Genomic DNA, 27,250 nt, shown 5'->3' with positions numbered 1-27,250 from the left:
ACAACAGTGGCTATTTCCCAACAGAAAGTCCAAAAAATGCAATAGTTGTTCAGTTCATGAGGCTGTACATATCAGCTGACTTCAGTATACACTGGAACACCAAAGAATTTGATTCTAATATCAGCTAAGGAATACCTCTGCAGCAGGATAGGTAAGCCAGTGAGAGGGGGAGAGAGGTCAAGCAGCCAAAAAGCAAAAATGTTCTTCTTTAATGTCCTTTTACATAGGCTGCCACTAAGGTGTGGCACAGGTTTAAGGTGGGTCTATCCTCGCTCAAATGGTTCAGATTGAGGGGTAGGGTAGGGGAGTGGAAGTCTTCCAACCTCAGAAGATCTAGACTTAAGGCTGGTCTTCCCACCTGAAATGATCCAATCAAGAAACTTCACAGATGTACCCAGCTGCTTGGATTTTTGTTGATTCCACGTATACTCAAGTTGACAGCCAAGGTTAGCCAACACACAAAGTCAGGACCTTTCCTTTATTCTGTCCAGTCTCCTTTACTCCATATGTTGGCTCAATTCTAATCATCCTGGCTGTGGTGCATCTTGTTTTTGAGAATTTGCAGAATGTTCTTTGTTATTAATTTATGTGAGACTTATGATGTGTGTTTCTGCGCACTTAGTGACTGGTAAGAGGATATCCCATCAGTAACAGAGCCTGAACCTGAGCTCCACTCTAGCACTCATTCATTCTGTGACTACAGCAAGTTATTTAGCCTCTTTAGGCATCAACTACTCTCATTTTTAGAAGGATGGTCTTTCATAATAAAAGATCAGTGGATTGCTTACATAGAATTGAGAATAGCTTCTTGTACAGTAAACTGTTAATAATAAACTTTTTTCATTTTTCCTGGTGATACTTCATAAGAAAAATAAAATCCTTTAAACCTATTAAATTATTAATAACTAGAGAAACCAAAAGCTTTCTCAGTGTAACTAGAGAGTTCAAGGTGTCAGAAAAATAGAAGACTGCCAAAAGAAATGGGCCTAACCATTCTTTTGTGTGGCTCTGTACCCAGAGTGAAGAATCATCTTTCTCAAGACAGCAATGACCCATTTATATAATTTTTTTTGGTAAAGCTCTGGAATTGTCCAGTTTTATGGAACAATCCTGGCCTCATCAAACCAAGAAAAATGACCTAATAGTTCTTTTCCATCTCTAGCATTTATGATTATAACTTTGGAGCATCTGTTACAGATAAGTGGCAGCCATGAGTTCAGGGAGATGTAAAATTGTGCATTTGGTGGCCTGCCAGTTCTTCATTAGGAACATTTGAGCTGGTTAAGCAAACCTAAGGAGAAGGAACAGTTTTTATTTGCAAATCCCACAGTGGTCTTCTTGTCCTTCTTATGCTGTGGTTTTGTTAACTGTTATTTTTTTATTGCCCTTTTATGTTAGCCTCTTTCCCCAAGAAAGAAAAAAGAATGAAAGGAGGCGGGACAGAATAATAAAGTAACAAGGCTAATGGTTATAGTAATTTTTATTTTAAGTTAAGTCATGTTTAATTTAAATTTAAGTTATGGAGATTCTAACAAGCTGGGTCAATCTCTACTCTGAATTCAGTTAGTATTCCCCTCTCTCTTAGTAGTCAAAACAACGCTCAGAAAACCCTTCCATTCCTTTAAAAAAAGATTTATGATTATTTTCTGTTGGCTGAGATTTCTGACCCGCCTGGTCGCATAGCTGTTCAATCCCAAAGAAACACACAGAGGTCTAAATTAGTTATAAACTGGTTGACCTATTAGCTCAGGCTTCTTATTAACTGTTTCTTACATCTTAAATTGGCCCATTATTCTTGTCTATGTTAGCCACATGGCTTGGAACCTTTATCAATGAGGCGTTCTCATCTTGCTTCCTCTCTATCTGTATAACAACTGCAGACTGTGTCTTTCCTCTTCCCCGTATTCTCCTGTTGTGGTCACCCCACCTATATATACTTCCTGCCTGGTCGCCCCACCTATACTTCCTGACTGGCTACTGGCCAATCAGCATTTTATTAAAATACAAGTTACAAACCTTTACGAAGTACGAGACCATTATCCTACAGCAGTTTTCTGTTATTTGAGTGTATGTCACATGTGGGCAGGTCTGCAGAGGCCAAAGCTTCAGTGGTTTTGGATCAGGAGTTAGAGGTGTTTGTTAGCTGCCTCATGTGGGTGCTGGCAACCAAACTCAAATCCTCTGGAAGAGCAACAAATACTTTTAACTCATGAACTATCTCTCCAGCCTGTATTTAAAACAAACAAACAAACAACAACAACAACAACAACAACAAAAAAACGCTTTCCATCAGTCAGCTGGTGGATCTATGCTGGCTACTACTTCTTTCTCCTTGTTGATTCAACTTTTGGGTCTATATTTAATAGATTTTTTTTCTCCGCCTTCTACAACCTTACCTATGAAAGTTTTTTAGCTTACCATTTAAATTCATAACATAAAATTTTAAAGTTAATTGTAGTCATTCAGAAAATAGCATAATCTAGTTGGAATTAAATAAGACATTTCCCATATTGGGTAAGAGCTTAATAAACAATTAGGATTTTATAGATGCTGTCAACACACAGGTGAAATGTACAGTACTATAGGATCACTACAGATGTATTTAGAATACTCTTGGGCTTTGTTTTTCCACCCTAGTGTTATTTATATAGGCAGTACTTAAAGTGCACTGTGCATCTGTGGGTTCATTTTCTACAGAAAGTTAAATACCAAGCGCCTGCACCACCTTACAGCAAAGGAACAGGCAATATTAAACTCTCAGACTGTGGCTTTTAAATCATAGGTAAAAGTGCTTGCTGCCAAGCCTGACAACTTGAATTCAGCCCCTGGAACTCACATGGTTAAAGCTGTCATTTGATCTCCTGACAAGTGCCATACGTGCACACAGACAGATTTTTAAAAGAACAGATGTGTGTTTGCTAAAACAGAACAATACAGAGAAAATTAGCATGTCTTCTACACAAGGATAAAATACAAATTTGTGAAGCATTCCATTAAAAATAAAAAAGTATGAACAAATTCCACTAGAAAAATAGATATGTCAATGAAAAGTAGGGGGCAAATTACCAATAAAATAAGGCATTAAGCTGACAAAGTAAGAGAACGAAATGAGAAAAATACATTCAGAACTATCTGAATAAAATAAACAGAAGGGAAGGACATAGCTTTTTTTTTCTATGTTTTTTTATTTTATTTTTTTTATTTTTTAAATTTATTTATTTATTAAGGATTTCTGCCTCGTCCCCACAACCGCTTCCCATTTCCCTCCCCCTCCCCCGATCAAGTCCCCCCCCCTCATCTGCTCGAAGAGCAATCAGGGTTCCCTGACCTGTGGGAAGCCCAAGGACTGCCCACCTCTATCCAGGTCTCGTAAGGTGAGCATTCAAACTGCCTAGGCTCCCACAAAGCCAGTACGTGCAGTAGGAAAGGACATAGCTTTTAACAGTAACCCTGAATGTAAGTAGTCTTAATTCTTTACTAAAAACACAGACTTGCTTAACAAATAGCATGATCAAACAGAATGCTCCCTGTAAGAGACTCATTTCACATGTGAAAACATAAACAGAATGAACGAATGAAAGTAAGCAGAATCCCTACTGCATATTGATAGTCTTTCTTAGGGTCTCTATTGCTGTGACCACAGCAACTCCTATAAGAAAAACATTTAATTGGGTGGCCTGTTTAGTTTCAGAAGTTCAGTCCATTATCATCATGGTGGGAGCATGGTGAGGAGCATAGTGGCATACACACAGCAGACATTATGCTAGCTACATTTTGATCAGAAAGCAACAGGAAGTGGACTGAGACACTGGGAGATACCTGAAGATAGGAAACCTCAAAGCCTGCCCCACACAATGATACACTTCCTGCAACAATGCCATACCCACTCTGACAAAGCCACACCTCCTAATAGTCCTACTCCCTATGAGGTTATGGGAGCCAATTACATTGATCAAGGGGACATTTGTTTGTAAGTTTATGCCTCCAACTGTTGAGGTACCCAATTTTATAAGAAACAGTCATACAAATAAAGAAATTTAGCCTTCACTGTAATAGGGGTTATTTTAATACTAAGAGCAACCCTTTGCAGAACTAGAGAAAAAGTTCTAAAATTGATATGGTAGCACCAAAACTATAAATGCCTAAAGAAACCTAAGTGTGGAGCAGTACTGCAGGCATAATACAGTTCCGTTATAACACAGTGGACATGCTGTTTGCATAAATGAAGACATGAAGCCGTGAAACATTAAGGGGATTTGAATCAGAGTATCTTCAGGACTCAATTCTCAATAAAGGTGTTAAAAATACATGTTGGAAGCTAGGCATGGTGGTGATGCTTGTATGCATTTAGGAGGCAGAGGCATATCTCTGAGTTCAAAGCCATCTAAGCCTACACAGTGAGATGTTGTCTCAAAACCGTTTCCTGTGTAAAGGTGTGGCACCTGGTGGGTTCAACATGCCCCAGTGGAAGGCCACATATCCAAGTGTATAGGACAGTACTAACTGTACTTCATTTTTTTAAGAAATGAAAAAGGACAGAAAGTTAGGTTGGTGGGCAAGGGGAATGAATAATGTAGTTGAAGTTTTCTGTCTCATCAGCCAGTTTCCAAATAACTACATATAGGTTTATTATTAATTACAAATGCTCAACCCCCCCCCTTTTTTTTTTTAGCTAACTTTGTTGCTGTTGTTGGTTTTATTTTTGTTTTTTGAGTTTTTTTGAGATAGGGTTTTCTGTAGCTTTGGCGCCTGTCACTCTACAGACCAGACTGGCCTCAAACTCATAGAGATCCAGCTGTCTCTGCCTCCTGAGTGCTGGGATTAAACCACAAACAACTTGTACTTCTCTTCTTGCTTGCTCTGCATCTCATGGCTTCTCCTCCTACTTAGCCTTTCTCCCAAGCATTCTCTCTACCCTATAAATTCTCCCCTAGCCATCAGCCAATTTAGTTTTTATTAACAGTGATTGCAACACATCTTCACAGTGTACATTAGGATTTTTCCACAACATTTTCCCTTTGTATTTAATTAAAAAGGAAGGTTTTTACTTTAACATAGTAAAATTATATATAAGAGAAACAGTTATCTAGTAGGAATTATAGTTGCAATATCCAGTCCATTTGTATTTTGAAAATATTCTATCATTTATCTTATCCCTTTGAGTCTAAAGTTTTATGCCTAATTTACCTTTTATCATAACTAAGGAAATTTTTTATGTATTTTTTAAATTAATTTATTTATTTATTTATTAAAGATTTCTGTCTCTTCCCCGCCACCGCCTCCCATTTCCCTCCACCTCCCCCAATCAAGTCCCCCTCCCTCGTCAGCCCAAAGAGCAATCAGGGTTCCCTGCCCCGTGGGAATTCCAAGGACCACCCACCTCCATCCAGGTCTAGTAAGGTGAGCGTCCAAACTGCCTAGGCTCCCACAAAGCCAGTACGTGCAGTTGGATCAAAAACCCATGCCATTGTTCTTGAGTTCTCAGTAGTCCTCATTGTCCACTATGTTCAGCAAGTCCGGATTTATCCCATGCTTTTTCAGACCCAGGCCAGCTGGCCTTGGTGAGTTCCCGATAGAACATCCCCTTTGTCTCAGTGTGTGGGTGCACCCCTCGCGGTCCTAAGTTCCTTGCTCGTGCTCTCTCTCCTTCTGCTCCTGATTTGGACCTTGAGATTTCTGTCCGGTGCTCCAATGTGGGTCTCTGTCTCTGTCTCCTTTCATCGCCTGATGAAGGTTAATATTCAGGAGGATGCCTATATGTTTTTCTTTGGGTTCTCCTTCTTATTTAGCTTCTCTAGCATCACTAATTATAGGCTCAGTGTCCTTTATTTATGGCTAGAAACCAAATATGAGTGAATACATCCCATGTTCCTCTTTTTGTGTCTGGCTTACCTCACTCAGGATAGTGTTTTCTATTTCCATCCATTTGCATGCAAAATTCAAGAAGTCCTTGTTTTTTACTGCTGAGTAGTACTCTAATATGTATATATTCCATACTTTCTTCATCCATTCTTCCATTGAAGGGCATCTAGGTTGTTTCCAGGTTCTGGCTATTACAAACAATGCTGCTATGAACATAGTTGAGCATATACTTTTGTTGTATGATAGGGCATCTCTTGGGTATATTCCCAAGAGTGGTATTGCTGGGACCAGGGGTACGTTGATCCCGAATTTCCTGAGAAACCGCCACACTACTTTCCAAAGTGGTTGCACAAGTTTGCATTCCCACCAGCAATGGATGAGTGTACCCCTTTCTCCACAACCTCTCCAGCAAAGGCTATCATTGGTGTTTTTTATTTTAGCCATTCTGACAGGTATAAGATGGTATCTTAAAGTTGTCTTTATTTGCATTTCCCTGATTGCTAAGGAAGTTGAGCATGACCTTAAGTGTCTTTTGGCCATTTGAACTTCTTCTGTTGAGAATTCTCTGTTCAGCTCAGTGCCCCATTTTATAATTGGGTTGATTAGCCTTTTACGGTCTAGTTTCTTGAGTTCTTTATATATTTTGGAGATCAGACCTTTGTCAGTTGCAGGGTTGGTGAAGATCTTCTCCCAGTCAGTGGGTTGCCTTTCTGTCTTGGTGACAGTGTCCTTTGCTTTACAGAAGCTTCTCAGTCTCAGGAGGTCCCATTTATTCAATGAGGCCCTTAATGTCAGTGCTGCTGGGGTTATACGTAGGAAGTGGTCTCCTGTGCCCACGTGTTGTAGAGTACTTTCCACTTTCTCTTCTATCAGGTTCAGTGTGTTCGGACTGATATTGAAGTCTTTAATCCATTTGGACTTGAGTTTTGTGCATGGTGATAGATATGGATCTGTTTTCATTCTTCTACAGGTTGACATCCAGTTTTGCCAGCACAATTTGTTGAAGATGCTCTCTTTTTTCCATTGTATACTTTTAGCTCCTTTATCGAAAATCAGCTGTTCATAGGTTTGTGGGTTAAAGTCAGGGTCTTCTATTCTATTCCATTGGTTGACTTCTCTGTTTTTATGCCAATACCAAGCTGTTTTCAATACTGTAGCTTTGTAATAGAGTTTGAAGTCAGGAATGGTAATGCCTCCAGACGATCCTTTATTGTATAAGATTGTTTTGGCTAACCTGGGTTTTTTGTTTTTCCATATAAAGTTGATTATTGTCTTCTCCAGATCTGTGAAGAATTTTGATGGAATTTTGATGGAGATTGCATTGAATCTATAGATTGTTTTTGATAGAATTGCCATTTTTACTATGTTGATCCTCCCAATCCAAGAGCAAGGGAGATCCTTCCATTTTCTGGTGTCGTCTTCAATTTCTTTCTTCAAAGACTTAAAGTTCTTGTCAAATAGATCTTTCACTTTCTTGGTCAGAGTTACACCAAGATATTTTATGCTGTTTGTGGCTATCGTGAAAGGTGATGCTTCTCTGATTTTCCTCTCTGTTTCCTTATCCTTAGTGTATAGGAAGGCAACTGATTTTTTGGAGTTGATCTTGTATCCTGCCATATTACTAAAGGTGTTTATCAGCTGTTGGTGTTCTTTGGTAGAATTTTTGGGGTCGCTTATGTATACTATCATATCATCTGCAAATAACGAAAGCTTAACTTCTTCCTTTCCAATATGAATCCCCTTGATCCCATTATGTTGTCTTATTGCTATTGCTAGAACTTTAAGCACTATATTGAAGAGGTATGGAGAGAGGGGACATCCTTGTCGTGTTTCTGATTTTAGTGGGATGGTTTTGAGTTTTTCTCCGTTTAATTTAATGTTAGCTGTCGGCTTGCTGTATATAGCTTTTATTATATTAGGTATGCCCCTTGTATCCCTAATCTCTCCAAGACCTTTATCATAAAGGGGTGTTGAATTTTGTCGAATGCTTTTTCAGCATGTAATGAAATGATCATGTGGTTTTTTTCTTTCAGTTTACTTATATAGTGGATTACATTGATAGATTTTCGTATGTTGAACCAGCCCTGCATCTCTGGGATGAAGCCTACTTGATCATAATGGATAATTTTTCTAATGTGTTCTTGGATTCGGTTTGACAGTATTTTATTGAGAATTTTTGCATCGATATTCATGAGTGAGATAGGCCTGTTATTCTCTCTTGGTTGGGTCTTTGTGTGGTTTTGGTATCAGGGTAACTGTAGCTTCATAAAAGGAATTTGGCAATGACTCTTCTGTTTCTATATTGTGAAATACATTAAGGAGTATAGGTATTAGCTCTTCTTGAAAGTTCTGATAGAATTCTGCATTGAAACCATCTGGTCCTGGGCTTTTTTTGGAAGGGAGGTTTTTGATTACAGCTTCTAATTCTTCGTGACTAACAGGTTTATTTAGATTGTTCACCTGGTCTTGGTTTAACTTTGGTATATGGTACTTGTCTAAAAAAATGTCCATTTATTTTGCATTTTCCAGTTTTGTGGCATACAGGCTTTTGTAGTAAGATCTAATGATTCTCTGAATTTCCTCTGTGTCTGTGGTTATGTCCCCCTTTTCATTTCTGATCTTATTTATTTGCGTGTTCTCTCTCTGTCGTTTAATTAGTTTGGATAGGGGTTTGTCGATCTTGTTGATTTTCTCCAAGAACCAACTTTTTGCTTCCTTGATTCTTTGCATTGTTTTCTGTGTTTTTATTTTGTTGATTTCAGCCCTCAGTTTGATTATTTCCAGTCTTCTTCTACTCCTGGGCGCGTCTGCTTCTTTTTTTTCTAGAGCTTTCAGGTGTACTGTTAATTCTCCAATGTATGCTTTCTCTGTTTTCTTTAAGTGGGCACTTAGTGCTATGAACTTTCCTCTTAGCACTGCTTTCATCGTGTCCCATAGGTTTGAGTATGTTGTCTCTTTATTTTCATTAATTTCAAGGAAGACTTTAATTTCTTTCTTAATTTCTTCCTTAACCCAGGTGTGGTTCAGTAGTTGACTGTTAAGTTTCCATGAGTTTGTCGGCTTTCTGGGGGTAGCATTGTTGTTGCATTCTAACTTTAATCCGTGGTGATCTGATAAGACACAGATGGACACTGATATTTTTTTGTATCTGTGGTTTCCTTTGTTACCGAGTATGTGGTCAATTTTCTAGAATGTTCCATGAGCTGCAGAGAAGAAGGTATATTCTTTCCTATTTGGGTGGAGTGTTCTATAGATGTCTGTTAAGTCCATTTGCTTCATTACCTCCAATAATTCTCTTAGTTCTCTGTTAGGTTTCTGTCTGATTGACCTGTCCATTGGTGAGAGAGGTGTGTTGAAGTCTCCTACTACTAGTGTGTGTGGTTTGATGTCTGCCTTGAGTTCTAGTAATATTTCTTTTACATAAGTGGATGCTTTTATATTAGGGGCATAGATATTCAGGATTGAGACTTCATCCTGATGAATTGTTCCTGTTATGAGTATAAAATGTCCATCTCGATCTCTTCTGATTGAATTTAGTTTGAAGTCAGTTTTGTTAGAAATTAGTATGGCCACGCCTGCTTATTTCTTAGGACCATTTGCTTGAAACACCTTTTCCCAACCCTTTACTCTGAGTAGATGCCTGTCTTTGTAGTTGAGATGTGTGTCTTGCAAACAGCAGACTGTTGGATCCTGTTTTCGTATCCAATCTCTTAGCCTGTGCCTTTTCATGGGTGAATTGAGTCCATTAATATTAAGTGATCTTAATGACCAGTGGTTGTTTATTCCGGTTATTCTTATTGTTTTTGGTAGTAGAGTATGTGTGTCTCCCTTCTTTGAGTTGTGCTGGTGAAGGGTCGCTAGATGCCTGAGTTATTGTAGGCAGTGTTGGCAATGTTGGATTCCTTGGGTTGTGATTTTCCTTCTATTACTTTCCGTAAGGCTGGATTTAAAAAAAAATGACCCCCCCCCAAAGGGAGTGACACCGAATGGGAGGTATTGGTTTGGTGGAGAGGTACGGACTTGTTGGAGGAAGTGTGTCACTGTGGTGATGGGCTTTGAGGTCTTATTTATGCTCAAGCCATTTCCAGTAAGACAGACCACTTCCTGTTGCCTTTGAGTCAAGATGTTCCTGCTGTAGCACCTGCGTGCTGTCTGCCTGCATGCTCCCTTGCTTCCTGCCATCCTAATAGACTCAACCTCTGAACTGTGAGTGAGCTACCACAATTAAATGTTTTCCTTTGTAAGAGTTGCTATGGTCATGGTATCTCTTCACAGCAATGTAAACCCTAAGACACAATGTGAGGTCTTGTTTTCTGTTGAAACTTCTATTTCAGGGTACCTGTTCAGCTAGCTCTGTTTCACTGAAATATACATACACACACATCTCCAGCCCCTTTAAAGTGCTTTTGTTGCTATTGAATCTTTCTTTTCCTTACAGAGGATGATCAATTTCCTTTGATTGTGAGGGACTTCTTGACTTCCCATATTAATTTCTCTGTGTGAAACTCTGTATATACCTTTTATATATTGGGATTTCTCACAATTATTTATTTTCTACCAATAGCCTTTGCTGTGGACACCTAGGATTCTTGCTGTTTCAGTGTGCTCACAGCAAGTTTTTCTGATGTTCTCTGTCTTTACAAATAGAGTCAACATTTGTGACTTTCTATACTATTCAACAGTTTGATATGGGATTTCCCTCTGTATGCTGTGAATACCACAGATCCTGGCTTGGCCTGATAGAGGTAGGTGGGGAAAACTAAACTGAATGCTAGGAGAAAGAAGGCAGAGTAAAAGAGAGAATCCATGTAGTCATGAAGACAGACACCAGAACTTTGCCTGGTATGTTACAGCCTTGTGGTGATACACTGGTTAATGGAGATGGGTTAAATTAATATGTAAGAGCTAGCCAATAAGAAGCTAAAGCTAATGGGTCAAGCAGGGATTTAATTAATACGGTTTCTGTGTGATTATTTCGGGGCTGAACAGCCAGGAGCTAGCAAGCAGCCCTTTAAACAAACAGTTAGATCCATCTTTCCTTATCTTAAACCCTGAACTCCCTCCCTACTCTTTAGCTAGTAAGACCTAGAACTCAGTTTTTATCCACCATGAACCATTTCTGCTTCCACTGTCATTAGTGCCCTAACTCAAGCCCTTTCTGCTTGTTGGTGCTTCTGACTCAGATGGTGCTTCTGTTTGTGCAGGTACTGTGTTTTTACCTTTCAGAACACACAGGGAGGCTTTATGATTGCTGAGTTTATGGTGTCTTTTAGAAATTGAAGTTCCAAGCTAAAGTAAATTTATTTTCTTTGTAGTATTTTCCCCATCCATTTCCCTTTTAAATTTTTTTTGCCTTAAGCATCCATTGTATGAGTTTGTTTCCTGCATTTTAGATAAAATAGCTCTTGTAAAAATTTTCCTATTACTTATGGGATGAGGAAAATTGCATCGCCTATGTACAACAGTTTCATATGGAAAAGCAAGAAAAAGACAATGATGAAAGATGGATTTTCCACTCCTCATTTTATTTCTGAAGTGTTATTTTGTGCTCTAAGATTCTGTAAGGCTTACTTCTGCTTGAAACTTTTTCCTTTGCTTAAACTTTATGTGTCTTGTAGAATAATTTATTTATTCAGTGTTCTTTAAAGAAAAAGTCTCTTAGTGTTCCCAGCCTGCTCATAACGTCCAGCTCCTGTTGCTTTGGCTCAGAGTTCCAGTATACCTCATGATAAACACCTTCGTATCTCATTATATCTTAAACTCCAGACGCTCTAGGAACAGGCTTGTAGAGGGAGCATACTGTGCTATTTAAATGAGCCATGACAAGCCTGGGAGTGGAGCTCACTGCTGGGAAGTAGACCAGGTGGCATTAAAGGACCATTCCATGTGGTAATTGCTTAACACATTAATATTGAAGTAGAACTGGCAGCCTAAAGGAGCAGTCCTCTTGTAGCTCTCACTTCCTGGGAGCAAGAACAGTCATACAAGGCTTGCATATTTGCATCTTGCATATCACAGTGTACAGAGGACATGACTTTTATTTCTAGGTCTAGTTGTTATATCAACAAGGTCATTGTGATTAAACCCCTTACTATTTCAATTCTGATGCCATGGGATAAACTGGACTATTATGAAGAAGCCTTATTGTGATAAAACAATGTGCTCTGGCTCTGACCCATTCGGAAGATTTGTTGACAAGGATGGGTCTTCTTGTTACAGCAGATCTATGGTAACTTAAATCTGTTGATTATTCATCTTAAGGTTATTCTGTCTGTTGCAATGTATCCCAGTAGTTACATAAGACTTGCAAGTTGGTATTCAAATCTCATACAAACAGTAGAACTACATATGATTACAGTTGGGTGATTTTGCCTCAGATGCCCCCTTCCTAGTAGACATTACTCTTGGAAGTGGTGGTGGACTTCTGGAGCAGGAACAGCCCTGGAGAGCCTTCTACATGCCCTTGCTCACGGTGTTCTCTATCGTGAGAAGATGGCTGCTTTTGCAAACCTCAGCTCTTATCAGGTTCTCTAGGTTATCATGAAAAGAAAAATAACATCAGCATTTTTTTTCTGGAAAATAACTCTCCAGTCAGTTAATTTGAACTAATAAATAAAAAATAATTAAATTTAAGAAGTATTTTATGAAATAGCTTGTTTGTGATTTTACTCTTGGTTAACATGTATTTTCTCCTTCCAATCCCTCTGTCTGTTTGGTGGTGTGCTGAATACTAGTCCACACAGTTCCTATGCTTAATGTTAGATAAGGTGGTGTTTTTCGGTACTGTGGTATATGGCACCTGTGAGCGTTTATTGAAGCACTGCTCTGTGCCAAGCTCTGGGGGCTGTTTGGTTTGAAGGTCTTTTACTCTTGTTGCTTCTTGCCCACTCACTGTCTTTTGTTTTCTGTGTGTCCCCATAGCTTGCCAGTGACTACATCTTCACTTGGAAAGCACAAGGAAGCTCCAGAGCTATCTTTTGTATTTATGTTAGGCCAATGCCAGAACATCTTTACTGTGATCAGTCACTGTTTGGGGGAAGATTATGATTCATTAAGATTTTTTAAATTCAGAAGCAAGTATCATAAATTGCTGTTTAGGTTAGATTCATGTTCACTGTCGTCTTCTTCCTCCATCTTAACTTTTTAAAACAATGTAAAAAGAGGCTTTTAACTTACATGGTACTGTATATATCATTGACTAGAATGGAATTAATCTATAATGAAAATAGCATGGTATTGCTGTGTTCTATTATAGATATAATGAAGTATGAACCCTGGCAGCTTGGTTCACTATAAATCTCACCTCAACACTGAAAGCAAGGCTTAGAATGTCAGGAGATAAATCTCGGAGATCATTATTGTGTATGGTCATTGTGTGTGGGTCGGCTTTGTTTAAGTGCAGTGAAAACAGCAGAACAGCAGTATTGCTTTGAAGTGGGATCGTAGTTTCTGATGGGGATAGAGATGCTGTGAGACGGAGCAGCTGTTGTAGTGTCAGCTTTTCCGCTGAGAATGTTTCTTCCTCAGCTGTAGGATGGTGTTATGAGTAGTAGTGACTAGTTAGTAAGCAAATTCCCCTTAGATGTTTGCATTTTGCAGCAGATAAAGACCCAGGATGTAAAGGGGGGTCAGTTATATTAAAATGAGGATATTTTATTAAAAATTCAAGCTCTTCATATACTAGATGCAGTTACAATACTTAGAATTTCTTCACTTTTAGGTGATAGGCTTTTTCATATTATTGTCTAAAGGAAAACCATATTTTCATATTAAAACACAGGTTTCCAAAAACTTGGTTCCAGGGGCTGGAGAGATGGTTCAGTGGTTAAGAGCATTGCCTGCTCCTCCAAAGGTCCTGAGTTCAATTCCCGGCAACCACATGGTGGCTCACAACCATCTGTAATGAGGTCTGGTGCCCTCTTCTGGCCTGCAGACATACACACAGACAGAATATTAAATAAATAAATATTTTTTAAAAAAAACAAACTTGGTTCCAGCATAGTCAGCAAAGTTCTCATCATTCCTTGGCCAAAATAAATACCAAAATTTCCTAACAGCACTTAGGTTCCTACATTTTAAATATGTCCCAACAATTTCATAATCATGTCAGAATAAAGAGATATATATTAATAATATATTGAAGGAAATCCTTTCATTTTAAATAATAGCTCATTCAATAAGTGCTTGTTGAGTATTGCATAGTCTTCAGGCCTATGCGTTATATTGAACACTTATTTCTTGATTCACGCTGATTTTTGTCCAATGTGGAGCTGAACTTTTAAAATCTTATTTTTATAATCAGAATCAATCTTTGTCTCCTCTAAACCATTATATTGAAATCTTCATCCCTAAAGTTGTAGTGATACGAATGGGCTTCTGCCAAGGGGTCATGCTGAGGAGAGCCCATGAATGGGGTGTGTTCCATACAAAAGAACCCACAGTATCTATCTCTTCCAACATGTGAGAAAAACAGCAGGAAAGTAGCAGCCATGAACCAGTGTGCCAGCCCCTGATCTTGCACTTTCACACTTCCAGAAATGCAAACAAATGTTGTTGCTCTTAATCTTGCTGGAGCTTTTATTTTGTTTGGGTCTGTGGTCCTAGAAATTAAACCTAGGGTGTTGGGAATGCTAGGGAAGCACTATACCACAGAATTATCCTTTTAGCTTCTATAGTTTATGTAGGGGTAGCCTTAGCCAATCACCTTGCTTGTAGGGCAGAGTCCCCTGAGGATATTTTTTACTAATAAATATTGCTGGTGTGTTCCCCCCCCCCCCCCCGCTTCCCTTCTGCTTTCCTGTTCTCCGCTGGAACTTCGGTTCTGTAAGTCTTTCCCTTATTAAAGCTGAATATTTTATTATTTCTGTCTGCCGTTCATTTACGCCACTACAAGTTTAAGTTTGTTATAGCAGCCCAAACAGACCCGAACATACAGCAGCCATTAAAAACTTCACAGAGATAGAATACTGCAGCACAATCCCACACTGACCTAGTAATCTGTGCCTTATCTGACCTATCACTGTGTTTTGCCCAACATTTAAAATATTCTTCAATTACGTGTAAGTTCACTGGGATACCACAGTTCACAATTTGGGAACCATGTTCACATTGAACAAAGTAAGATTATATAATTGTGCGTAGTCATTACATTTTAGTTTAGAATTAACTATTAGTATGACACATTGTAGGAGAAAGGGTTTATCATTCTGATAACAGAATAATTTTGGATCCTTTCCTAATTGTATAGAAGTAGGATGGCATATTAATGAGGGCCAGTGACTTTCCAGTTTTTGGTTTGTTTATTCTGACCCCATTAAGAGTCGTAGCATATAACTCACATAGACACATGGAAAGATATGTAATAAAGTGATGCCACACTGGTGAGCTTCATCATTGTTGTAAAATACTAAAGAGTCTAAAGGAGAAAAGGGTTATTTGGCTCACGGATTCAGAGGTTTCAGTAGCCTCAGTCCTTGGTTACTTGGTGCACTTGTTTTAGGCCTATGCCAAGACATAGTGGAGAAGACATAGCAGAGGAAAGGTGGTCATGTTGCTGGCAGCTAGAATGTAAAGAAGGAGAGGTCCAGGGTCTCATATCTCCTTCAAGGACACACCTGGAATAACCTCACTTCCTTCCACCAGGACCCCCACCTAAATATTTCATGACCTCCTAAAAGCACCATCAGCTGGGTAACTTCCTTCAACACATGAGCCTTTGGGAAATATTTAAGATGTAAACCATAACATGTGCTCTGAGTTCATAGTGGCGTTTCTCTTACCCCTTCCCCTTCTCTACCTACTTTTTTCCTTTCTCCAGTTGAAGATAATCATGTTTTAAAGTATTGTCCTTAGGACTCTCCTAACTGAAAGAAACTAATTAAGGGCACAGAATTCTGGGCCCCAACTGGATTTTAAAATAGTCTTCACTATTTCTTTGGCAGTTTCCTGTGTCCACATCTGTAAAATTAGGAATAGGGCCCAGTTTTAGAGGATTTTAAAGGAGATAATATATGTCAAACACTTAAAATAGCACTTGGTTATTAATTACTGCTTTGTTATTCATTAGAGTCTCAACAATTAAAGACTAGGATATATAGGAATTCGAGAAAAGCAATAGTAAACTATAAGTTGTACTGTCTCTATTAAAAGGGCTGGTTTCTAAGTGAATGAAATTCTAATGATGTTTCTTACATTATAGACAAATCAAGATTTGGCTAACTAAGTCTGCTTTAGGCCAGCATTTCTTGGAAATGGTAGCTGTCTGTGACTTGAAATTTGCAAGCACTATTCCACTGTCTGTCCAGAAATGAATGATTACTTCATAAGGTTACTGATACTCCTCTGGCTATTTCTTTTTTCTTTTTAAATTTATTTATTTATTATATATACAGTGTTCTGTCTGTCTGTATGCCTGCTGGACATGAAGAGGGCACCAGACCTCATTACAGATGGTTGTGAGCCACCACGTGGTTGCTGGGAATTGAACTCAGGACCTCTGGAAGAGCAGTCAGTGCTCTTAACCTCTGAGCTATCTCTCCAGCCCTCCTCTGGCTATTTCACTTGACCAGTTATGCTTTTCTTTCTTCCTATAGAGATAAACTTATACAAGAAAAATGTTTTCACTTATGGCTGGCATGAAATTTGATTAGACTTGAGTAATACAAAAGCTTTTCCATTGGCTTCAGATGATTGAATTTCTACTATGTAGCACTAAAATATTATTTATGTTATCCAAGATACATATTCTCACTCTTTGGAAACTACTTGCTCTTTCTTCCCTACCAGCATCTTTTGCATCTTAGGCAGGGTTGGGTAGCAGAATTTCTCCTTGGCATGAACTTTCTGCCGTGAGTGGCTGCTGTGTACAGTCTTCCATCAATAGCCAGGGGGAAGAAATGGAGTCTTTGATATCCATTTGATTTTAGTTTGGAGTTTGTGTTCTGAAGCTGGTGTTGCAGACTGCCCTCCTGGCATCTTAAACTTGATCTTCAGCATCTGACAAGCTAAAGAAATTGTTGTAAAGGGAAGTGACATGCTTACTGTGACCTCCTAAAACCCCTGGACTGACTTTGCATCCATATCTTTATCAAGAAAGTAAAAGAGTATTTTTGACTTATAAATATTTCATATGTTGTCTCTGGTTGATCCCTTTCTTGACTCTAAGATTTCTTTTGATTTATTCAGTTTGTTTTTAAGCTGAGTCATCACCATCTTGATGAACTCTATTTTCCTCATGAATCTATTAGAAGTTTACTTTCAATTAAACACCAAGGAAACCTAACTAACAGTCAGCAAGTGGGCTGATGAAATTAGTAGTCAGTTTTTAAAGGAAGAAATACAACTGGCCAATAACTATTGAAAAGTGTTCAAGATCCCTATTTATGAGGGAAAGACAAATTAAAACAAATGTTTGCTACCACGTCACCCAAGTCTATCATCAAGATATCTGACAGCAAATGCTGGAGAGAGTTGGGGAAAGAAGAAGCTCTGTTCACTGCTGGTGTAGTAAAGGTTAATACAGTGTGGAAGTCAGTTTGGAGGCTTTTCAGTAAGTTGAAAATAGAACTACCATATGACCCTGCTATTCCACCCCAGTGTATATACCCAAAGAACTCAATTTGCAAATCCATGTTTGTTGCTGATGTATTTACAAAAGCAAGGAAATGGAGCCAGCTTGTGCCGATACCCAGCTTAATATGTCCCCTCCTACTCTCCCAAATTGTGTTTCAAAGACTTTGTCAAATCTTTAAAATAGATAGTATAGTTATTTCCTTTTCTGCCACTGTGAGAAAACATCACAACAATTTACAATGGAGCTTATTTTGACTGAGGAATCCAGGAGTCCCTTGGTGGGGAACCGTGGCACAAGCAGGAAGCTGAGGAATGCATCTTTCACTGCTGACACAAAAAAAGCAGGCAAACTAGAAATGGGCAGTGCCGTATTCGTTCAGAGCCTGCCCCTAGTGACGTGTTCCGTACAGCAAGACTACACCTCCTCTTCTTCCCCAAACAGCTCCTCCAGCTGCAGACCCAAGTGTCAAATGCTCAAGCCTGTGGTGGACAGGCTCGTTCCAGCCACTACAGACACAGATAGGTAACTGTTTGGGTTTTTTGTTTTGTTTTGTTTTTCAAGACAGAGTTTCAATGTCTAGCCCTGGCCATCCTAGAACTCACTGTGTAGACCAGGCTGGCCTCAAGCTCATGGAGATCCACCTGCCTCTGCCTCTTGAGCGCTCGGGTTAAAGGTGTGTACCACCACTGCCCTGCTAGGAAACTTTTTGAAACAGAAATCTGTATGAGTTTCTTTCTGTTTTATTTGTTTATTGTGTGTCTCTGTATGATATATCTGTCACGTGCGCCTGGGTAATTTGCCTGATGGTCTAATGCTATAAGAAGCTTTTCCTTCCATCTACTGTCCACTGGCTCTCAGGCAGTGAACACCATACCTATAGCTGTTTGTTTTCTCCTAGCACTGAGGATTCACTCAAAGACCTTGTACACATAGGCAGATATTTAAAGGCCACACATGGTGGTGCACATTTATAATCCCAACACCCAGGCAGGAAGATCACCACAGCTTCAAAGCCTAACTTGTCTAGTTGCTGGACTCCAGGTCAATCAGGGGTACATAGCTCAGGGCTACATAGCAAAGGCCTGTCTCAGAAAAACAGAACCAGCAACAGCAACAAAATCCATTAAGACTCAGGTGTATACCAAACCCCCAGCCTCTACACTCTGCAGTATTTTAAAACATGGAGATGTGCCTCTTTTTACACACAGACTCACTCCTTTTCTAGTTCAGTTCTCCCTATACAATAGTCTGTTTGTTTATATTCTTGATGTGTGATAGGATAGAAGAGACAGCTCTGGGTTTGCATGTACTGAATGACTCAGTGAATCTTGACACCTGACTCTCATCACATTTCCAAATAACAAGCACATAGGATCCACAGCTTCAAATAGGAAATATCTCTTACAAGCTAATAAATACTTTCCGCCTAACTCAATGCTGTTTTATTGTGTTTCTGTTATGTTTTTAATAAGTTCTTTTGACAAACTTCTACTTAACTCATAACCAGATTGAGACTTGACCATACCGGATTATACCTAGAATGTACATAAAATAAAAGCAGTTATTTGATTACTCAGATATACCATATACGTTTCAGTTAGTTTGTTGAGTTAGGTTACTAAGCTATGTTTGTTATCAATATTTTTATTCCACTTACTTGTGAAATCATAATTATGTATTTTTACAGTGGTATGTTCCAATGATAAACTTGTATATGAAAAAATTATTTTTGTGAAATTTAATGCTGAATGTTTTAGAAAAAGAATATGGGTAAGTCATTACTTATAGTTGTTGTGACTGCTAGGTCCAAGTCCTGGCTACTTGGAAAGTTGAGGCAGAAAAATGACTTGACTCCAGGATCTTAAGGACAGCCTGGGCAACATACTGAAACTTCCTGTCTAGAGGAGAATATTGTGTCAGTGTGGGGAGGAGTGCTGCCTCTGAACTAGGGAAAAGATAATAGTATTTTTTGTTTGAAGTGCTTGGAACTGGAATTACTTTTAAATACCTTTAAGGTCACTGAAAGATAGATCTATAAAAATATGATTTAAAAAAACAAACCACTGAGCTTGAGTTGCTGGATCACACAGTGTGGTGTGGGCCATACCAACTCTAAGCAGAGCACACTCGTGAAGTTATCAGTCAGCTGGTCATTTGCATATCATGTCAAAGAATTTCTTTTGCATGATGAGTCTCATAGTTTGTTGATTCTGGAAGTGCATAAAATGAAAGGTTTTTATAAAGCTTATGGATATTATGGAATATTTCATGGAAATATTAGAGCCTTGATTCTCAGATAGTAAATAACTAAAAATTACAGCATTCTTTCTTTGATGTGATAGGTTGAATTTATTGATACAGATTTGGTTATGATTCCAAAGTAACATTTGTCACAGGATGTTGTAATGTGTGTGAAAAAAAAAACCCAAAACCCTAGATCTCTCCCGCATACACACCCTTTCTTCACAAATAATGATTTTGTGCCCTGGGAAACCAGGGCAGCCCCATGGTGATGTGGTTTACTTGGATTTGGTGCTTTACTAAGATACCTGCCAGTTGGAATTAGAGCTTTTGGAGCATAACCAGGATGGACTAATTACTAGCTTACCATATCTAAATAAAAATGAAAAGCTCTACAAGATTCTGTACCCAAACTCTGAAAAAAGTGAAGCTGGTTTTGGACTAAAATTTCATAGCTTTTGTGGCTAATGAGGCATGGAATAAGTTGGCAAGCTCAGACTGCTCCAAGTACAGTGGTACAGTGTGCGTGTTCTGATTCCCAGCCCTTGGGATTCCAGCAAAGGTCACAAATTAAACAGTCAGGATTAATCAAAACTACAATCAAATAAAACCCAATCATTAATCCTCTCCTGAGTTACAATGGAGTGATTGTGTAATTGTGTGAGAAGCGCTGGAGAGGGCTCTTTTGTACTGTATAGGAAAATCAACACTGAGGTGTCAAGCAGAAAAATGAAACCCTGCAGGTGAAGCTGTCTCTGGAGCCAAGAGAAACTGGCAGAGCATTTGGAGTTGCGAATAAGCCCTGGGAGGATGGGGTGGGGGTGGGGGACTGGCCCTGAGCAGCAGAGTGTGTGGGTGTCGCCATGGGGCCCTCCACAGAGGCTAGTTTATGGTCCAGCAAGCCATTTGCTGAACAGTTCAGTGTTAGGAGTAGCAGCAACTCTAAGCACCCCCCCCCTCCCCAGGTTAATGCCAAGAATTTACTGTGTGATTCACAGTTTTGTTATGCCGAACGAGAGGTTATAGAAAAGATTTTGCCAGAAAACTTCATCCTCAACAGAGGAGGGGTGGTGGCAAAGTAAGCCACCTTTCAGTCCTTGTTCCTGACTTCCGAAGTAACCAATGCTTTACACTATTTATCCTACCACTGCTACTATTTTATATTAGAAAATGATGATTTTAGTCTTAATGTCAATCCCATTGCCTATGTTTAAAAGCCAACAACAATACTGTCCAGTGGCTCTATGAACATAACTGTCACTTTTGAGCCAGGCAGGAATCCCAGCACTCAGGAGGCCAAGGTAAGAGAGTCACAAATTGGAGGCCAACCTGAGCTACATTGTTTGTTTTTCTACCAAAAAAACAAAAAACAAAAAACAAGCAAGAAAAAGATTCAGGTTTTTTTATTTATTATTTCTTGTCATATATGTGGACAGAGTTCCGTGTTGCTTTAAGGAGAATATTTGCCCAAATGCTGGCTTTCTGTCTTTTTTGCTGAATATACAAAACTGAAATTTTCTTTTTAATATTTATTTGTTTTGGTGGGACCAGGGCATGCACATTTGGGCATCAGAGGACAACTTGCTGACGTTGGCTCTTTCCTTCCACCATGTTGGTTCTGGGCACTAAACACAGGCTGCCAGGCTTGGTTTAACACCATGCTATTTCATCAGCCCCAAGACCAAAGTTTTGGACAACTTACCCTGCCCCACATTTGGTAAATTACCTGAAGCCTGGAAACCATTGCCTGGTTGGAGTTTAAACATTGCAGAACTTTGGAGGCATAGCTCAGATGGTAGAGTGTTTTTTCCTTGTATGCATGAAGCTCTGGGTTTGAATTCTAGTACCATATAAAACAACAACACTAGACGTGTGGAGGGGCACACACTCTTAATCCCAGAGGCAGGGAGATCAGGAAGTTCAAGATCATCCTCCCCTTCTTGGTGAATTTGTGACACCCCCTCCCTCTTCCATCTACACGAGAACCTATCTTAAAAATAAATGAAGTGAAAAATTAAGTAAGTAGGTAAACAAACAAATAAATCAGAATTTGCTGCATGCATTTTTGTCCTCTGTCCCTATTATACCTTTTCGTTTTCCCTATGTATTAGTTACTTTTCTGTTACTGTGATAAAATATCATAACCAAGACAACTTTTAGAAGAGTTGATTTGGAGTTCTGGAGGGTTAGAGCATTGATGGCAGAACAAGTCCTTGGCTGTGAGAGCAGGAAATTGAGTGCTCACATCTGGAACTGGAAGCAAGAAACAGAGGTCTAACTTGAAATGGCTGGAGCCTTTAAACTCCCAAAGTTCACCTCCTCCAAAAAGGCCAAACCTCCTAACTCTCCAGACAGCACCACCAGCTGGAGACTGAGTATTCAGACATGAGACTGTGGAGGACCCTCTACACTTCCTTTCCGGGTTCATGCCTTTAATACATACTTTTAATCTAAATTTTGTATTTGTCAACTTGAATATTTATGTTGTTTATTGATAGCCTTTTGTTTTGGTGTATTGCAGTTAGAGAGTATCAGTAGTCTTCCTTTTTGCATATATAAGTATATTTCTTTAGGATATATTATTGTTGGTGTCATTATTATTATTTGTTTTTTGAGACAGGGTTTCTCTGTATAACAGCCTTGTCTGCCCTGGAACTTACTCTATAGACCAGGCTGGCCTCAAACTCACAGAGATCCACCTGCCTCTGCCTCCTGAGTGCTGGGATTAAAGGCGTGCCCCACCACCACCCAGCTAGGATATATAAAGGTGTGTGCCAACATTGCCTGGCATACATACTTTATTTCTATCCCTGTTACTAAATTGCTGTTAATATTAGGCTCTCCCTTTGTAGCGTTTTACTGTTTCATCACATTACCGTATGTACTGGTCAGTATCTGTATATCCATCTGTTGAGTTTTTGCTAACTTATTTTTCCATTTGAGCTGTCCTTCTCTGCTACTGTTAAGTCTCTCCTTGGCAGCATTATTCCACAATACTTTAGCTGTTCTTCTATTGGTAGATAATTTAATTACTTTTAGCATTTCATTATTACATAATTATTATAAGGTAATAAGCTTATATGAATGTAGATTTTTGATAAGTGAAAATAAGTTTAAACCACAGTTTTTTCATATGTGTGCATTTGTAGAATAAAATCCACAAAGTAGAAGCTCAGGATTACATATGCATTCATAATTCAAGTTGATTCTTGTTTGTTTTTTTGTTTGACATTGATTTCAGGTATGTATCACCACTCATACCTTCTAGTTGATACCATTAAATGAGAACAGCAGGACAGAAGCTGTGTGATACTGTTTGTTTCAAAAGAAGGACATTTGAAGACAGACATATAGTGATCATTAGGCTTGGACAGTGAAGAGCAAGCATGACTGAAGGTTTTTACTGTATGTATTTGTGTGTGTTTACATACACAGTATTTTGAAACAGAATCTCACTATGTAGTCCAAGCTGCTTTTGAATCTCGATCCTGCTCCCTCCATATTAGCATTATAGGTATGCATTGTCATGTTTGACTATGTTTATGTGTTTTTTTATACTTTTTGAAAACCTGTGTGAATGGGACCTGGGTTTATAGTGGTAGAGCACATGCATAGATGTGTGAGATCAAAGATTTAATATTCATGGTCAGAGGTGGGGGAGTGAATGTATCACCTGTATACTATTTTAATATTTTAAATGTTTCTTTACTATAGCAGTAGAAGCATGAGCTTTCAACTTAGAACTGGATTTAATTATACAATGTGTGATACAATCATTTATTTTTCTCCCAATTTCATGTGTACAAATTAAAGTACTAAACGCCTGTCTCATAAATTGTGAGAAGTTCATATGAAAGTACAGAATATACAGGCCTGCTTATAATGCTTGATTAATCAATTAGTATTAGGCTCTTTTTTATTTCCTCCATTCTGCCAGTTATGAAATACCTTAGAGCAGTGGTTCTCCACCTTCCTAATGCTGCGACCCTTTAATACAGTTTCTCATGTTGTGGTGACCCCCAGCCATAAGATTATTTCATTGCTACTTCATAACTATATGAACTTGCTACTGTTATGAATTGTAGTGTAAATATCTGTGTTTCCCAATGGTCTTAGGTGACGCCTGTGAAAGGGTCTTTCAACACCCAGGGGTCATGACCCACAGGTTGAGAACCACTGGTTTAGTGCTCATCTTTATACAGATAATGTAATGTAGAGTACACATTGTTCCTCTCTCTTCAGAATGAGTGTGAGGGCAGAAGTAAAGCCTTTGTTTTACTAAGAAAGAGGCCATTACCCCTGACTTGGTTTTGTGACAGTGACTACAAAAGAAGTCATAAAAATATTTTCAGACAGTGGAAAAGTAAACACAGCCTGGGAACTGATCTGTCTAGAAATGAATATGGAGTTGAGCTGGTATAAAATTTCAAGGAACAAAATAACTCTTCCTCACCTGTGCCTCATGCAGTTGGTCTGAAGCTAAGTTCACACATTGGCAGGGACGGGCATGTACTCTTAAATGGCCTGCATTACAGACAGGTAATGTCTGTAGGATGCCAGGGTATGCTCATAAGCCAGTACACTTTAGCCACTGAGAGCGCCTGACTGACTCCTCTGAGGAGTAAATTTGGAATTAGTGACATGGATGTACACTCAGAAGCAAGTATAACAACTTTTAAAATAAGTATGAACTATGGTGGCAGTGTTCCAAAAGATCTTGTGTTCCTTCCAAATTTGCTTCATGAGCTTCTCCTTCTATGTCATTTGAATCTCAGAGATTTCATTTAGATGTTTTCTTATCAAGGATGTCAGATTACAAAGGACTGAAAATTTTATCCCAGTGGTTTCTTGTGATAACCCCGGAGCACTTACCATCGCCAGTACTTTGGAGGCATTCTCTGTGTAAGGCTGTGCTTACCTTTCTGTGTGCAAGGTACATAGTTGGGCATAATTATATGTTATATAATTATATACCAGACTTTCATTTTATACTATCTATATAATATAAAACTATTCGTAAAACACCCCAAAATGTGGTTTTTATAGTAACATTAAAATTATTACCAAAAATAAAATTTCCCCCACTTCTTCAAAAATAACTGTAAGACTAACCTTTGACCCCTTTCTCTATTCTCAACCATTCTGGTACCATGTTCAATTCATTCTGTCTGTTTGATTTCTTTTCTTGTCTTTTTTCTACTTCTTGTCATTACCATAATTGGTGCTTTAAAAGTAATCCCAGGTTAGGGCATTCGTAACTGCCTCCTGAATGATCTTCCCGTCTGATCATCATACTTTTTGCTTATTGCCTGGCAGCATGTTTGCCCTAAAATCCTGATATGCTAAGTCTTCACTTAAAATCTTTTCCTGTTCCCCCGCCACCTCACAGCTCTCACAAAGTGCTTCTCTAATGTGTCCAGCTCTCCATGTCACCCCACTCTTTCTGCTCCCTTTAAGTATAGGAATAGCTCATTTACTCTCCTTGCTGTGTGGTATTCCGTCCTGTGACTATACCGCATTTCATCTACTCAACCACAGATGGAAACTTGAGGTGCTGATAGTTTGGAGATGAAGTTGGTTCTCTCCACCTTCAAATGGGTTCCAGGGATCAAACTCAGGTAGTTAGGCTTGCATTAGAGGACAGCAAGGACCTTTATCCACTGAGCTGTTTCACTAGCAGGGCAGTTAGGAGGCATTAAAAATAAAACCCCTTGCTTTATTTACCTCTCTGTCAGCTTTTGGACCTATAGAAGGATGCACTTTGTATGTTTGTCATTATAATGCCCAGTGCATTGAAAGAGTAGACAGAGAAAAGATTGCCCTAATGGTTTAGACAGTCTTTCTTAAAAGGGTAATTTTTTTAAAAAAATTGTTTGTGTTTCTCTAGGTCTTATTGCAGTTGTATCCACTTATGGTTCTTTGTAATGGAAACTTGAACTCTAAGTACCAGCAAGTAAACAGTTGCCATTTATCAAGCAATCATAGTTCCATGCCTACTTCATGACTGTTCACATTTTTATCTTTGAATTTCAAAAAGTTGACTGTATAAAATCAGTGACATTACTTACATATAAAATTAAGCTTTTACAGTTGTAAACAGAAACTGATGATAACTGCAATTAGAACTTTATATTTCCTGATCTTTTTATTTGTGGAATCTATGTAGAGTTTATTTTAGAGATGACAAAAGAGAGTCTTGATCATGTAAAGTGATCCTCTCAGAGTAAAGAATTAGGAATTCTAATTGCTTGTTTCAATTTGTAAATTTAGTTTAGATAACTAAATCCTCACCTAGAATGTTTTTTTCATGCTCTAGTCAAGAATTCGCATTAGTGTTCGTAAAGCACAGTAGGGTCTGCCCACACCGCAACGCTCACTGTAGGTTCATGTGCAGCTAGCTGCATTGCTTCCTGTCCAAAACAGGAGCGCTGTCAGGAAGTGGCCTGTGTCATCTCATGGTCATGCTAAAGAAAGTAATACTGATGATGGGGTAGAAAATAAATGTCTGTTTTCAGTGAATACATTCTAGAAGCAAGGAAATCAGTCCTCTATTAGTAGAGGCCATATTTATGAATTCACTTACTTGCTGAAGCATATTTCTAAGCCAAAAGTCAACACCTGTGACATTTTCAGTTATTCTCAGGCATGGACAGAGTAGCAAACAATTTGAGTCATCTTCTAATTTGGAGCTCGACGAGGTGACACTTTGCCTTTCTGCTTTAGGTGTTGGACTGTAGACAGGTGTCCCTCACATGGTCTTGTAGCACTACATTCCCCCAGTTTTGCTCTTTTTTTTTAAGTAGGGATCTTGCTATAGCATAGCTCTAAGCCTGTAGTAATAAGGGCGGCGGGGCTGCGTCCCCAGCACCCCGGCTGCCTGGCTAGCTTATGCCCGAAATAACAACACACAAACTGTATTCATTTAATCACTGCTTGGCCCATTTCTATCTAGCCTCTTCTAGGCTAATTCTCACATATTAATTTAGCCCATTTCTAATCATCTGTGTAGCGCCCCTAGGTGTGCTTACTGGGAAGATTCTAGCCTATGTCCATCCTGGGTTGGAGCTTCATCGCGCGCGTCTGCCTGGGAGCTGGGAGCATGGCGTCTCTCTGAGGCGTCTGCTCCCAAGAGGAGAGCTGTGGAGTCTGAGCTCACTTCCTCTTCCTCCCAGCGTTCTGTTCTGTTTACCCCTCCCACCTATCTTCTAACCAATGAGGGCCAAGCAGTTTCTTTTTATTTAACCAATGACCTTCCTCCATCATAAGCCTAGGACGAAAGTAGCATTCTAAGTCCATATTCTGTAAATTGAGACTGCTCATTCGTTTCCTGGCCACCCAGACCCAATTAACCATATAGAAACTATTAATATAGTTTAGTTAATATATAACACTGCTTGGCCAATGGTTCCCGCATATTTCTAGCTAGCTCTCACATCTTAAATTAACCCATTTCTATTATTCTGTGTATTGCTGCGAGGCTTGGTTCACCGGGTAAGGTTTCAGCATCTGTCTCCTTCAGCAGCTACATGGCATCTCCTTAACTCTGCCTACTCTCTATATATCTCCCTGTTCGGA

General features: G+C 39.0%; 1 protein-coding gene and 1 pseudogene across 12 annotated transcripts in view; both read left to right on the top strand.

The window, feature by feature from the left end:
- Erc1 (ELKS/RAB6-interacting/CAST family member 1) overlaps positions 1-27,250 on the top strand; it is a 360,167-nt gene that overhangs the window by 226,759 nt on the left and 106,158 nt on the right. The window lies entirely within an intron of this gene.
- On the top strand, positions 2,904-3,000 carry LOC121443888 (annotated as a pseudogene).

Source organism: Microtus oregoni, unplaced genomic scaffold (genome assembly GCF_018167655.1).
Source record: "Microtus oregoni isolate MIOR12 unplaced genomic scaffold, Mior012 000002F_ref0000024, whole genome shotgun sequence".
NCBI classification, from domain to species: Eukaryota; Metazoa; Chordata; class Mammalia; order Rodentia; family Cricetidae; genus Microtus; species Microtus oregoni.
This window is presented reverse-complemented; position numbering and strand designations above follow the sequence as displayed.